Genomic DNA, 13,576 nt, shown 5'->3' with positions numbered 1-13,576 from the left:
CCGGCCAGCCTCCAGGGCTGAGTGCGGACACCTTCCTGGCCCAGCCACCCTGTCTGTGGTGCTGCTGTTTGTGGCGGCCTGGGCAGACCCATACCATCTTTCTAGACACTTTTTTAAGAAAAAGGAAGCTTGGACGTCAGCAAGTCCCCCTCACTTTACAGATGAGAAAAATGAGCCCCCAAATCTGTGATGCATCTGAGCTCAACCCACAACCACTGAGCAAGTTGATGGGCTCCCCCTACCAGGAGGCTGGCCAGGGCAGCGTGAGAACTGAGGCTGCCAGGGGCAAGTTCCGGACACACTTTAAAGGCAGACAACAGGATCTGCCAATCGATCCAATGTGGGCCAAGTCCCGAGACCTGGCTGCAGAGACCCGAGGTCCTAAGCTCAGACAAGGTACCCAAGGTCTCGGCGGGGCCGGGGGGTCCAGGCGAAGCCAAGAGGGAGCGTGGGGCTGCTGAGAGGGTCATAGGCGGGGTGAGGATGCTGGGAGGGGCCGGGACTCGCGCCCTGCAGACGAAGACGGCGCGCCCAGCCCTCAGTGTGGAAGAGCTACAGGCCACTCCTCCGCCCCTGGGCTCCGTCATGAATCCTACGTCTGCAGGTTACAGACCCCATGACACGTTTTCTTACTTTTGTTTTAGACAGGCTTTTAAAGCAATTAAGAAAAAGTGTCATTGATGTATATTCTTTCTCATTTTTAAAACATTCAGTGTCCTTCAGTGTGTGTGTAGGTCATAATTTCCACCTAGCGTCTTCCCCTTTGACTGAAAATCTTCCTTGAACATTTCTTATAAAGTAGGTCTTTCTTTGCTGGGAACGAATTGCTTTACTTGGTCTGAAAACACCTAAACTCTACCCCCTCATTTTGGAGAGCTACGCTGACTTGGTAAAGAATTTCAGATGGGCAATTTGTTTCAGTACTAAAGATGTTTATCCACTTTCTTTGGCAAGGTTAGTCCTCCTATAATTTCCACTCATCAAATCCACCTGTTTAGGCTACAAATATGTTCAATACATCTTCTATGAGACAGCCATTCAAATACTTGAAGACAGGTATTATTGAACAGTATATTAATTTAAAGACTCAGTGCCAAGGTGCCAGGTACTGTCACAGGAAATCGGCGTAACTGTAGCTTTCCAAGACGGTGTGGCAGGTGAACCTCCATGGAGCCAGCGAGGCCTGGCTGGTGAGGCTGAGTCAGGGGCTGCGGCCACCCTATCCGTGGGGAACCACCACCCCAGCTTCACTCGGCATCGTGTGTCCTGCTGAGAAGCGGCCTCAGTGGCCGGCCAGGCCTTACCCAACTGGCTTGAGGCTGTAGAAGCTTAGAATTTATACTGGAAGCCTGAAAGTGAAAGTGAAGTTACTCAGTCTTGTCTGACTCTTTGTGACCTTATGGACTGTAGCCTACTGTGGGCAGGAATCCCTCAGAAGAAATGGAGTAGCCATCATGGTCAACAAGAGAGTCCAAAATGCAGTACTTGGATGCAATCTCAAAAACAACAGAATGATCTCTGTTCATTTCCAAGGCAAACCATTCAATATCACAGTAATCCAAGTCTATGCCCCAACCAGTAACACTGAAGAAGCTGAAGTTGAACGGTTCTGTGAAGACCTACAAGACCTTTTAGAACTAACACCCAAAAAAAGATGTCCTTTTCATTATAGGGGACTGGAATGCAAAAGTAGGAAGTCAAGAAACACCTGGGGTAACAGGCAAATTTGGCCTTGGAATACAGAATGAAGCAGGGCAAAGACTAATAGAGTTTTGCCAAGAAAATGCACTGGTCATAACAAACACCCTCCTCTAACAACACAAGAGAAGACTCTACACATGGACATCACCAGATGGTCAACACTGAAATCAGATTGATTATATTCTTTGCAGCCAAAGATGGAGAAGCTCTATACAGTCAGCAAAAACAAGACCAGGAGCTGACTGTGGCTCAGACCATGAACTCCTTATTGCCAAATTCAGACTGAAAGTGAAGAAAGTAGGGAAAACCACTAGACCATTCAGGTATGACCTAAATCAAATCCCTTATGATTATACAGTGGAAGTGAGATATAGATTTAAGGGCCTAGATCTGATAGATAGAGTGCCTGATGAACTATGGAATGAGGTTCATGACATTGTACAGGATATAGGGATCAAGACCATCCCCATGGAAAAGAAATGCAAAAAAGCAAAATGGCTGTCTGGGGAGGCCTTACAAATAGCTGTGAAAAGAAGAGAAGTGAAAAGCAAAGGAGAAAAGGAAAGATATACCCATTTGAATGCAGAGTTCCAAAGAATAGCAAGGAGAGATAAGAAAGCCTTCCTCAGTGATCCATGCAAAGAAATAAAGGAAACCAACAGAATGGGAAAGACTAGAGATCTCTTCAAGAAAATCAGAGATACCAAGGGAACATTTCATGCAAAGATGGGCTCGATAAAGGACAGAAATGGTATGGACCTAACAGAAGCAGAAGATATTAAGAAGAGAAGGCAAGAATACACAGAAGAACTGTACAAAAAAGAGCTTCACGACCAAGATAATCACGATGGTGTGATCACTCACCTAGAGCCAGACACCCTAGAACGTGAAGTCAAGTGGGCCTTAGGAAGCATCACTACAAACAAAGCTAGTGGAGGTGATGGAATTCCAGTTGAGCTATTTCAAATCCTGAAAGATGATGCTGTGAAAGTGCTGCACTCAATATGTCAGCAAATTTGGAAAACTCAGCAGTGGCCACAGGACTGGAAAAGGTCAGTTTTCATTCCAGTCCCAAAGAAAGGCAATGCCAAAGAATGCTCAGACTACTGCACAATTGCACTCATCTCACACGCTAGCAAAGTAATGCTCAAAATTCTCCAAGCCAGGCTTCAGCAATACTTGAATTGTGAACTTCCTGATGTTCAACCTGGTTTTAGAAAAGGCAGAGGAACCAGAGATCAAATTGCCAACATCCGCTGCATCATTGGAAAAGCAAGAGAGAAAAACATCTATTTCTGCTTTATTGACTATGCCAAAGCCTTTGACTGTGTGGATCACAATAAACTGGAAAATTCTGCAAGAGATGGGAATACCAGACCACGTGACCCGCCTCTTGAGAAACCTGTATGCAGGTCAGGAAGCAACAGTTAGAACTGAACATGGAACAACAGACTGGTTCCAAATAGGGAAAGGAGTAAGTCATTTTGTACATTGTCACCCTGCTTATTTAACTTATATGCAGAGTACATCATGAGAAACGCTGGACTGGAAGAAGCACAAGCTGGAATCAAGATTGCCAGGAGAAATATCAATAACCTCAGATATGCAGATGACACCACCCTTATGGCAGAAAGTGAAGAGGAACTCAAAAGCCTCTTGATGAATGTGAAAGAGTGAAAAAGTTGGCTTAAAGCTCAACATTCAGAAAACGAAGATCACGGCATCCAGTCCCATCACTTCATGGGAAATAAATGGGGAAACAGTGGAAACAGTGTCAGACTTTATTTTTGGGGGCTCCAAAATCACTGCAGATGGTGACTGCAGCCATGAAATTAAAAGACGCTTACTTCTTGGAAGGAAAGTTATGACCAACCTAGATAGCATATTCAAAAGCAGAGACATCACTTTATCAACAAAGGTTCGTCTCGTCAAGGCTATGGTTTTTCCAGTGGTCATGTATGGATATGAGAGTTGGACTGTGAAGAAAGCTGAGTGCCGAAGAATTGATGCTTTTGAACTGTGGTGTTGGAGAAGACTCTTGAGAGTCCCTTGGACTGCAAGGAGATCCAACCAGTCCATCCTAAAGGAGACCAGCCCTGGGATTTCTTTGGAAGGAATGATGCTGAAGCTGAAACTCCAGTACTTTGGCCACCTCATGGGAAGAGTTGACTCATTGGAAAAGACTCTGATGCTGGGAGGGATTGGGGGCAGGAGGAGAAGGGGACGACAGAGGATGAGATGGCTGGATGGCATCACCGACATGATGGACGTGAGTTTGAGTGAACTCCGGGAGTTGGTGATGGACAGGGAGGCCTGGCATGCTGCGGTTCATGGGGTCACAAAGAGTCAGACAGGACTGAGCGACTGAATTGGACTAAACTGGAACTGGACTGTAGCCTACCAGGCTCTTCTGTCCATGGAATTTTCCAGGTAAGAGTACTGGCGGGTTGCCATTTCCTTCTCCAGGGGAACTTCCCAACCCAGGGATTGAACACAGGTCTACCGCATTGCAGGCAGACCCTTTACCATCTGAGCCACCTTGGAAGAGCCACCGGAAGCCTGGCTAGAGCCTTTTGGGTTCACAGCCCTGGATTTAATGGAGCGAGATCTGGCAGGGAGAGGCGCGAGGTAGGGGGAGGACTGGGCACCGGTGTTTGTAAACAGCACAAGTGGTCAGAGCAGGGACCCCCGACTTTCCAGGACGTGAGTCAGCTAAGGCACCAGGTCTGAACACTTCTTCTAAAAAGTGGACTTCAGTGTGACCTCTTCCAGAGCCTCTGTGTCCACTGGGACCCCTGGTGCCTCCTGCACGCGCCCTGACCCCTGACCCAGGAGTTCTGTCCTGGACCCGCCGGTCTTCCTGGCCAATGGGATCCGTCCCTCCGTGCCTTCTCGTTCTCACAGCCCTGGGGGTCCTGAGTAGGTACATCCAGCTTCTTCAAACCCAAACAGAAACGTTGGGCCGCTGGGCGCGATGAGGATGAAAGCTGGTAAGTCAGACGAGCCTGACGGGGGAAGGGCCCCCTGATCATGGGGCCTGGCCGGGGTGCAGGGTCTGGGGGGCGGCGCGCAGGCCTTGCGGCCTGGGGTTTCCGCGCCTGGGCCCTGTCCGTGCCGGTGTCAGGAGCTGGGCGAGAGGCTGGGCCCCGGTGGGGCCGGAGAAGGGGCCTGCGCTGCCCGCTGACCGTCGGCGGGGCCAGGGGTCCTGTTTGAGCACAGAGCCACCTTGTTTTTGAGAGGCAGCTTGCGTTTCCCATTTCCCCTCCATCTGGCTCCATCTCCGCCGCTCCTCACGCCGCCCACCTTCGGGCCCACCTTCGGGCCTGCCTCTGTCCAGCCTTCGCAGCCGACCGCCCCTGTCGAACCCGTTTCTTTTGGGATGGCCTTTCCTTATCACCTTTGAGTTCGACGCTTAGCTCATTTTCAACATCTCTTCCTCTTGGAGTTTTTCTTTAGCTGCATCTCACATTTTGGTGTGAAATTACTATTCAGCTATTTTTTCTAATTTTTGCGATGGTTTCTTTGACCAATGTGTTCTTCAGAAATCGGGTCTAAAATTCACACGTGTACGTTTTTTTTTAAGTTCCCTTCTCATCACGAATTTCTAATACAGTTTTCTTGTGGTTAGGGAACGTGATGCTGATTGTTATTTCTTGACACTTGCTTTATGGCTGCTATATGATTAATTCTCTAATGATAGTAGGCTTCTATAAACTTCCGCCAGATTGCTAATTGTGCTTTTCAAGTTTTCTTTAAATTTTATAATTATTTTGCCTTCTTAATCCATGAAATACTAAGAAGAATGTGTTTTTTTTTTTTAAAAAAAAAAAACCTACCAATCTGACTGTGGATTTCAGCAGTTTTTAAATTATATTTCTTGAGATCATATCATTAAGTGTACCCTAAGTTTAGAACTATTTTATCTTCCTGGAGAATTATTACTTTTACCATTACATAGTAACAATTTTTATTCCTGAGCACATTTTGCTTTAAAGTCTCCTCTATTTGATATCAAATTAGCACTACCGCCTTCATCAATATTTTCCTGGCATACTGTTTTATTTTTTCCCTGGCCTGGCATTCTTTTGCTTTCAATCTTTATGAATCTTTATCTTTTAGGACCTGTGTGTGTCTAGGCATTCAGTCATGTCTGACTCTTTGCGACCCTGTGGACTGTAGCCTGCCAGGCTCCTCTGTCTTTGGGATTCTCCAGGCAAGAATACTGGAGTGGGCTGCCATGCCCTCCTCCAGGGGATCTTCCTGACCCTGGAATTGAACCTGCATTTCCTGTCTCCTGCACTGCAGGCGGATTCTTTACCTGGTGGGCCGTCAGGGAAGCCCGCTTAGGATCCAGAAATAACATATTTAAAAATACCATGTACATGGAATTTGTTATTGTTCTAATCTGAGGTTCTAGTTTATCTGAAAACATTGTGATATTGTTTTAATTAGTTTAAAAATATTTTTACTTTCGTGTTCACATTTTCTATTTACTTTTTTATACTTCGCTTTCCCTCAAATTAATTCCACTGTTTAATTCCTCACCAACATACACTGATTTGAAAGTTTTCTATATTTTTCTTTTAAAAGAGGGCAATTTTTCATTTTAAAATAATTTAAGACATAAAAAGTTTCAAAAAATAGTATGAAGGATTCACATATTCCTTCTCTTCACCCAACTTCTCCATATATTAGTCACTGAACAATGACCCAAACCAGGAAATCCACATTGGAAAGACTTATTATTAATGCATCTGCCGATCTTATTCCAGCATCACCAAGTGTCCGTGGAGGTCCTTTTCCCGTCTCAGGGGACTGTCGTGCCTCCAGCCTGGGACAGCGCCCGGTCGTCTTCCGTGGCTCTGCGTCCCGAGGCGGTTAGTGCCACACTTTGTGGACTGTCCCTTAGACGTGCTTGTTTCGTGCTTCTTTTTGATTAAATTTATGAGTGTTGCTTCTCTGACATTTTTGCCAAAAAGTATGTTAATGCTGCCAGTTGGCAAACTGGAGGTGTTTTGTTCCAAATACTGTGCTTATCAGATACCGTTCTGGCTGTACCTCCCAATTCAGTGGGACAAGGTCAGCCCCAGGGAGCCCACTGCCTCCCACAGCCCAGAGAAGCTGCTGGAGCAGCTGTTGGAGCAGCCTCTTGGGAGCTGGTCTGGTACTACTCAGAAGGGCGGTTTATTCAACTGTAAGATCCAGTGAGGTGTGCTTCCTTCTGAACATTAAACCATATTCTAAACTGCTATTGCAGGAATCCAGTAACTTTGAGAAAGAACCTCCTTTAATGAGAGCTGGGGAAAAATCAGAGATGCTCCTTGTACCTGTCTTACCAGAATTTATTTTGAGGCAGAAAATTTTGACTTTGCTCAGTATCTGATTAAATCTTAAAAATCATGCAGGCAACTTATAAGGGGAAATAGACCCAAAGAACAAAGACAGTGATTTTCCAAGGGCCTCAGGAGCAAGTCAAATAGAAATCTGCTTGGATCTCCTGCCTCTGGTTTGCACTGACTGAGAACAAGGTCACTGGCAGGGAAGTCACTGGCAGGGAAGCCAACCGTCTGGTGCTTGAGGCAGAACTACTTGTGCCACGTCTGTGCCCCTGAGAAACATCTGAGTACTGAGAGAACACGCCAGCCGATCTTGCAGCCTGGAGACGGAGTTGTACTCTGAGGCTTCATTTATTTGGCATCCTTACTGAGCAACTGCCAGCACTTGCCTACGGTTACAACCCCACTTCTGTTGCTTTTCTGCTTCGGAAGCACCTAGCAACCTAGAGCACTGCGTGTGTCGTCTGAGCCTGACCACTTGCTACAGATGAGTCAACAGATGCATCGCGAGTTGAAGCGCATCCCGGCTGCTGCAGAGCTGAAGCGGAGGCTGGACAGAGGGGCCACCCAGAGCCTCCCATGCCATCCTTTGCCCACTCATGTGGGCTTCCTCTGCTCTTCCCAACCATGGGCGTGGAGAGCGTCTACCCACCACCACCTCCCACCTAAAACGAGCCTTTAAAGCCCGCAACCCTCCTCTAAGCACTCCCTTAGCTGCATCCCCCCAATTTTCTGTTTTCATTCAGTTCCTTTCCATTTCAAAGTATTTTCTAAATTCTCTGGTGATTTCCTCCTTGGGTTAGGTTCCAAATATTTGGAAGTGTGTTAACTTTGGAATATTCAGCTTTATTTTATTGACTTCTAATAAAAGTTGACACAGTTTATTGACTTGAATTCTCCATGCGATGTACATATGTCGTGTGTTAGGTCTGTCTGCAGCCCCGTGTAAGCTCCGTCTGTCCTGGCGAATGTTCTATGGACCTTAACAGCGTGTATCCTACAGGTGCTGAATGTAGAGTTTCATGAATGCACTCAGATTAAGATAGGTGGTGGTATTACTCAGAACCTACATCTTTCCTGATTTTTTTTTTTTTTTGTCCAGTTTTATCAATTGCTAAGGAGTTTAAAACTCTCCAAATATGGTAATATCAGAATTGCCCATTCCTCCCTTTCTCATTTTTTCTTCATGTATTTCAATGCTCTATTTGTTCTTAGGTCAGACACATGCAGAATCATCTTTTTGAATTATAATTATGAAAAGTCCTTCTTTGTCGCTTGTGACATTTTCGTCTTGAAATCCACTTTATCTCATATTAGTAGAGCCACTTCAGCCTTCTTTATGCTTAACTGTTTGCATGGTGTACTTTTTCCATCCAGTTACTTTCGATCTAGGCTTCCCTGGTGCCTCAGCTGGTAAAGAATCCGCCTACAATGCAGGAGACCTGGGTTTGATCCCTGGGTTAGGAAGATCCCCTGGAGAAGGGAAAGGCTATCCACTCCAGTATTCTGGCCTAGAGAATTCCATGGACTGTATAGGCCATGGGATCGCAAAGAGTCGGACACGACTGAGCAACTTTCACTTCACTTTCAACCTATCTGTGGTTTTAATTATAAAGTACGTCTTTTTTCTGTGTCTTTAAATATAAAGTGAATCTTCTGTATTTAGCGTAATTTGGGTTTATGTTGCTTAATATCCATTTGACATCCTTTTTGCGCTTTTAATTGACATGTTTAGCCTTTTAATGTTTAATGAAACCACTGCTGTGGTTTTGTTTGGGTAAACCACTCTATTGTTTGCTTTCTATTCTTTCAGACATTTTAAATACTAGAGTACAACATATTACTTCAACTGTAACTGAAGTTTTCAGTTTTTCTATTGCTTTTCAGCTGTACTCCTCTATATAACTGTTTTAGTGATTGCTGTGGGATTGCAGTGCATCCCCTTTGCAGTCCATTTGCAGTCAATATATATTTCATGCAACTTGCAGAAACCTTGCAACTGTCTGTCCATACCTTGTTCTCTCGTTACATCTTCAAATTCTATAAACCCACATGAAAAAATTGTTCATTTTTACTCTAAACAATCAGATATGTGTATGTCATATGTATTAAAAGTCTTAACAGAAAAGCAAAAAAAAAAAAAAACAACTTTGCATTTCCTGAGATGTAGTTATGCGATGCATGCAGGTATCTGTACAAATACTGAGATGTATCCACCATCCCAGATGCCCTCCGTCCACTGCTGAGGACCTGAGGCCTCATCAGATGTCCCTTCCTCTCAGTTTGAAGAACTTCCTTTAGCATTCCTTTTGGTCGAGTTCTGCTGGCAACACGTCCTCAGCAACACGTCCTCAGAGTTTTATCTGAAAATGTATTTTGCCTTCATTCTGGAAGAGTATTTTCCTTGATGTAGAATTCCAGTTGACCTCAGACATAGTCATCTCACTTTTCTGGGTCTGTGGTTTCTGAAGTGAGGCCAGAGTGAATCCAGAGGTTGTTTGTCTGAGACAACTTGTTTCTCTGCTGCTGCTACTGGATTTGCTCTTGATCCTTTTGCCTCTCTCTGTTATCCTTCTAGAAGTCCAGTTACACATGTCACACTATCTGACAACATCTAATACTTTATCCCAAATATTTTCTTCTTTATCCTACATTTTAGATTAAACCCAGGGACCTGTAGACGTCAGTCTCAGTTGATTTTTCTGTTCTCTTGAAAATGTCCTCCATTTTCCTTGTTCATGTGTTAGGTGATTTGGGGGTTTTAATTCTAGATCAGTTCAGTTGCTCAGTTGTGTCCGACTCTTTGCGACCCCATGGACTGCAGCACACCAGCTTCCCTGTCCTTCACCAACTCCTGGAGATAAATCGCTAATAATCTGATCAGCAACCAACTGCAGCTGGTTGGTTAGACTTACATGCAGAGAGTCTGTGCGAGTTTCTTGCCTGTAGCTTTAATCTCAGGCTGTATCTTGGTCTTTAGCTCAACTGCTCTACTTCTCAGGTGTTCAGGGGTGTTGGCCAGAAAGTTAGGTAGAATTTGGGGGTCTTGTCTCTGGCTCCTTCTTTCCTAAAATCCCTCCTCTCTCTCCAGTAGGGGTGCTTTTCTGGACACAATCTTCTAAAAGCAGAAGCACATCAGTCCCCCCTGGAGCCCCTTGCCACCCTCCTCACCGTGCCAACTGCATCTGGTTCCCAGCTACAGGCCACAGAAGCAGGAACTGCTCCAGGCACTATGATCGTCGAGTGGATGCCACCTGCTCCGTCCACTCCTCAGGGCCTTCAGGTGGTTGCCTTATGGACGATGGCCAGAGTTCTTGGTTGTCAACCCCAAGAGTTATCCGAGAGGATTTTACCCAGCAAGGAGAATTAGAACCCTACCTTTTGAAAGACTAAGCTTTACTCTGACGGTAATAGCATCTGTCTACAATGTGAGAGACTGGGTTCAATCCCTGGGTTGGGAAGATTCCCTGGAGAAGGAAATGGCAACCCACTCCAGTACTCTTGCCTTGAAAATCCCATGGACAGAGGAGCTTGGTGCAGGCTACTATCCATGGGGTTGCAAAGAGTCAGGCACGACTGAGCAACTTCAAAACACTAATACTCCTAGGATGCATAAGGGAAATACCTGTTTTTTCTATGTAAATTTGTCTCCTTTCATAGAGGTCATCTTTTTCTGAGAGTTACTTTCAGAATACACCCACAGCAATTTGGCAGGAAGGTCTGCTCCACCTGTTGGAATCTGTGGCCGGTGCCATGGCAGCAGTCATCAGCGCCCTCCTTATGCTGAGGCGAGACTGCAGCTCCGATCCCTCAGGACATGACCCAGGACAACGTGCCTTAACCAAGAGCCTCAGCCACACCTTCTTGTTTGGCAGTGCATGCAGGCAAGTGGTGGTGCTCACAGGGCCTCACGGCCCCTCGCTGGGCCTGACGCCCGCTCACCCTCCAGACATCTCTTTTCAATCACAAAAGGGTTCCCGTCAGTCACCTCTACTAGCTCTACTGATTGTTGTTGTTCAGTCGCTCAGTCGTGTCCGACTCTTTGCGACCCCATGGACCGCAGCACACCAGGCCTCCCTGTCCATCACCAACTCCCGGAGTTTGCTCAAACTCATGTCCATCAAGTCGGTGATGCCATCCAACCATCTCATCCTCTGTCACCCTCTTCTCTTCCTGCCCTCAATGTTTCTCAGCATCAGGGTCTTTTCCAACTGATTACACTTTAGTATAACTGAGCCGGGCTACTCAGTGGCTATCTTTGCATGTCTTTCCTGTTTAAAATTTTACTATGGAAAGTTTCAACTGTGTCAGAAGTAAAGAGGATGATATATGGATGTCTCTCACTTTAAGCTTAGTGAAAGGCGAGAGGCCCCTTGTGCCAGCGAGCCAAGCCGTAATAGCGAATGACAAGTCCTTAAAGGAAATGAAGAGCGCTGCCCTCCTGAACACACAGGTGACAAGGAAGTGAAACAGCCTCACTGCTGATACGGAGAAAGTGGAGAGAAGAACGACCAGCCGCGTCATCCCCTTCAGCTGACGTGTGATCCAGAGCAAGGCCCAGCTCCCTTCACTGTGAGGCCAAGGCAGGTGAGGAGGCTGCCGGAGAGCAGCGTGAGACCAGAGGCTGGCTCGCGGGGCTGCTGGGAAGCTGCCGCCTCTGGGACAGGAGTGCTCTGTGAGGCGCTGGTGCCAAAGCGCAGGCAGGTGCCAAGAGGATGGAGCCACGGCAGCCACGGTGCCACCAGCCATTGTCCAGCGGAAGGAGTGCCATCCGGGACTCTGGTGCTCAGAGAGGCCCACGCCAGCAGAAGGAGTGCCATCCAGGACTCTGGTGCTCAGAGAGGCCCATCGTCCAGCGGAAGGAGTGCCATCCAGGACTCTGGTGCTCAGAGAGGCCCATGCCAGCGTCCAAGCTTCCAAGGGAGACTGACGCTCTTGGTAGCAGCTCTGGCAGCTGGTGACCAAGTGAGGCCAGTGCTCATCTACCATCTGAAAATCCTGGGGCCCTTAAGAATCGTGTTAAATCTACTTTGCCTGTGCTCTGTAAATGAACAACAAAGTTGGGATGACAGCAATTTACTGCATAGTTTACTATTTTAAAAAATTTCCTGGTGACTCAGATGGTAGAGAATCTTGCAGGAGACCCAGGTTTGATCCTTGGGTCATGAAAATCCTTTGGAGAAGGAAATAGCAACCCACTCCAGTAATCTTGCCTAGAGAATTCCATGGACAGAGGAGCCTGGTGGGCTACAGTCCATGGGGTCACAAAGAGTCAGACATGACTGAGCAACTAACACTTTCTTTCTTTCTTTTTTTTTTTTTTTACTATTTTAAGCCCACTGTTGAGACCTACTGCTCAGAAAACAAGATTCTTTCCCAATTACTGCTCACTGACCAAGAGCTCTGACGGATGATGAGGCTCGAGCTGTTTCACACCTGCTAACACAGCCAACCTGCAGCCCACGGAGCCCTGACTTTCAAGTCCTGTCATTTAAGAAACCCATCTCACAAGGCTATAGCTGCCATAGACAGCAGTTCTTCGATGGATCTGGGCAACCTCCTGGAGAGGAGTCGGCATTTCAGATGCTGCCAAGGACGTTTGTGATCTGTGCAAAGAGGTCAGAACGTCCACAGTAACAGGAGCTGCAGGAAGTGGATCCCAGCCCTCAGGGGTGGCTTCTCAGGGCTCAAGATTCTTGTTCATGTATGACAAAAACCCACAAAATTCTGTAAAGAAATACTCGTCAATTTAAAAAAAAAAAAAGGAATAAGAGACTTCAGTGGAGGAAGCAGCAGTGAGTGTACTGGAACAGCAGGAGGACTGCAGTCACACACGGAGCCTGAAGACGGGACTGAAGCGCATGGACCTCAGGATGAAGTCTGAACAGAGGAGGAGCTGCTTCCCATGGATAAGCGAAGGAAGCGGTTGCTTGAGACAGAATTTACTCCTGGTGAAGATGCTGTGAAGACTGTGGAAATTATAACAAAGGTTTAGGATATTCTACAAAGCTTAAAAGCTAAAACAGTGGCAGAGTTTGAAAGGCTGGACTCCAATTTTCAAAGAAGCTCTACTATGGGTAAAATCCCACCAAACAGCACTGCTGCTGCAGAGAGGTCACTGGTGAGAGGCAGTCAATCCACGAGGCAAAGTTCACCGACTCATCTTAAGGAACGGCCACAGCCACTACGACTTTTGGCGACCACCACCCTGAGAACTGGCAGCCATCAACACAGAGACGAGACCCTCCACCAGCAGAAAGACCGTGACTCACTGGGGCTTGGGTGGTGCTCGGTCAGCACTGCTTAGCAATAAAGCATGTTTTAACGGAAGTATGTACACTTTTTAGGTATGCCATTGCAACTTACCGTGCAGTGTAAACGCTCTCTGAGAATCCACCAATCTTCATGCTCGCCCCTTCTACTGCGGGGGCCTGGGCTGAGCCCACGGTCGAGGCCGACCGCAGCAATTCTGCTCATCATCCACGGCATGCTCTTCACTCCCCTGTATTTCCTGTGGATTATGAGGTAGACAGACCCAG

This window comes from Bos taurus, chromosome 23 (genome assembly GCF_002263795.3).
Source record: "Bos taurus isolate L1 Dominette 01449 registration number 42190680 breed Hereford chromosome 23, ARS-UCD2.0, whole genome shotgun sequence".
Lineage (NCBI taxonomy): Eukaryota > Metazoa > Chordata > Mammalia > Artiodactyla > Bovidae > Bos > Bos taurus.
Note: the sequence above shows the minus strand (reverse complement) of the source record.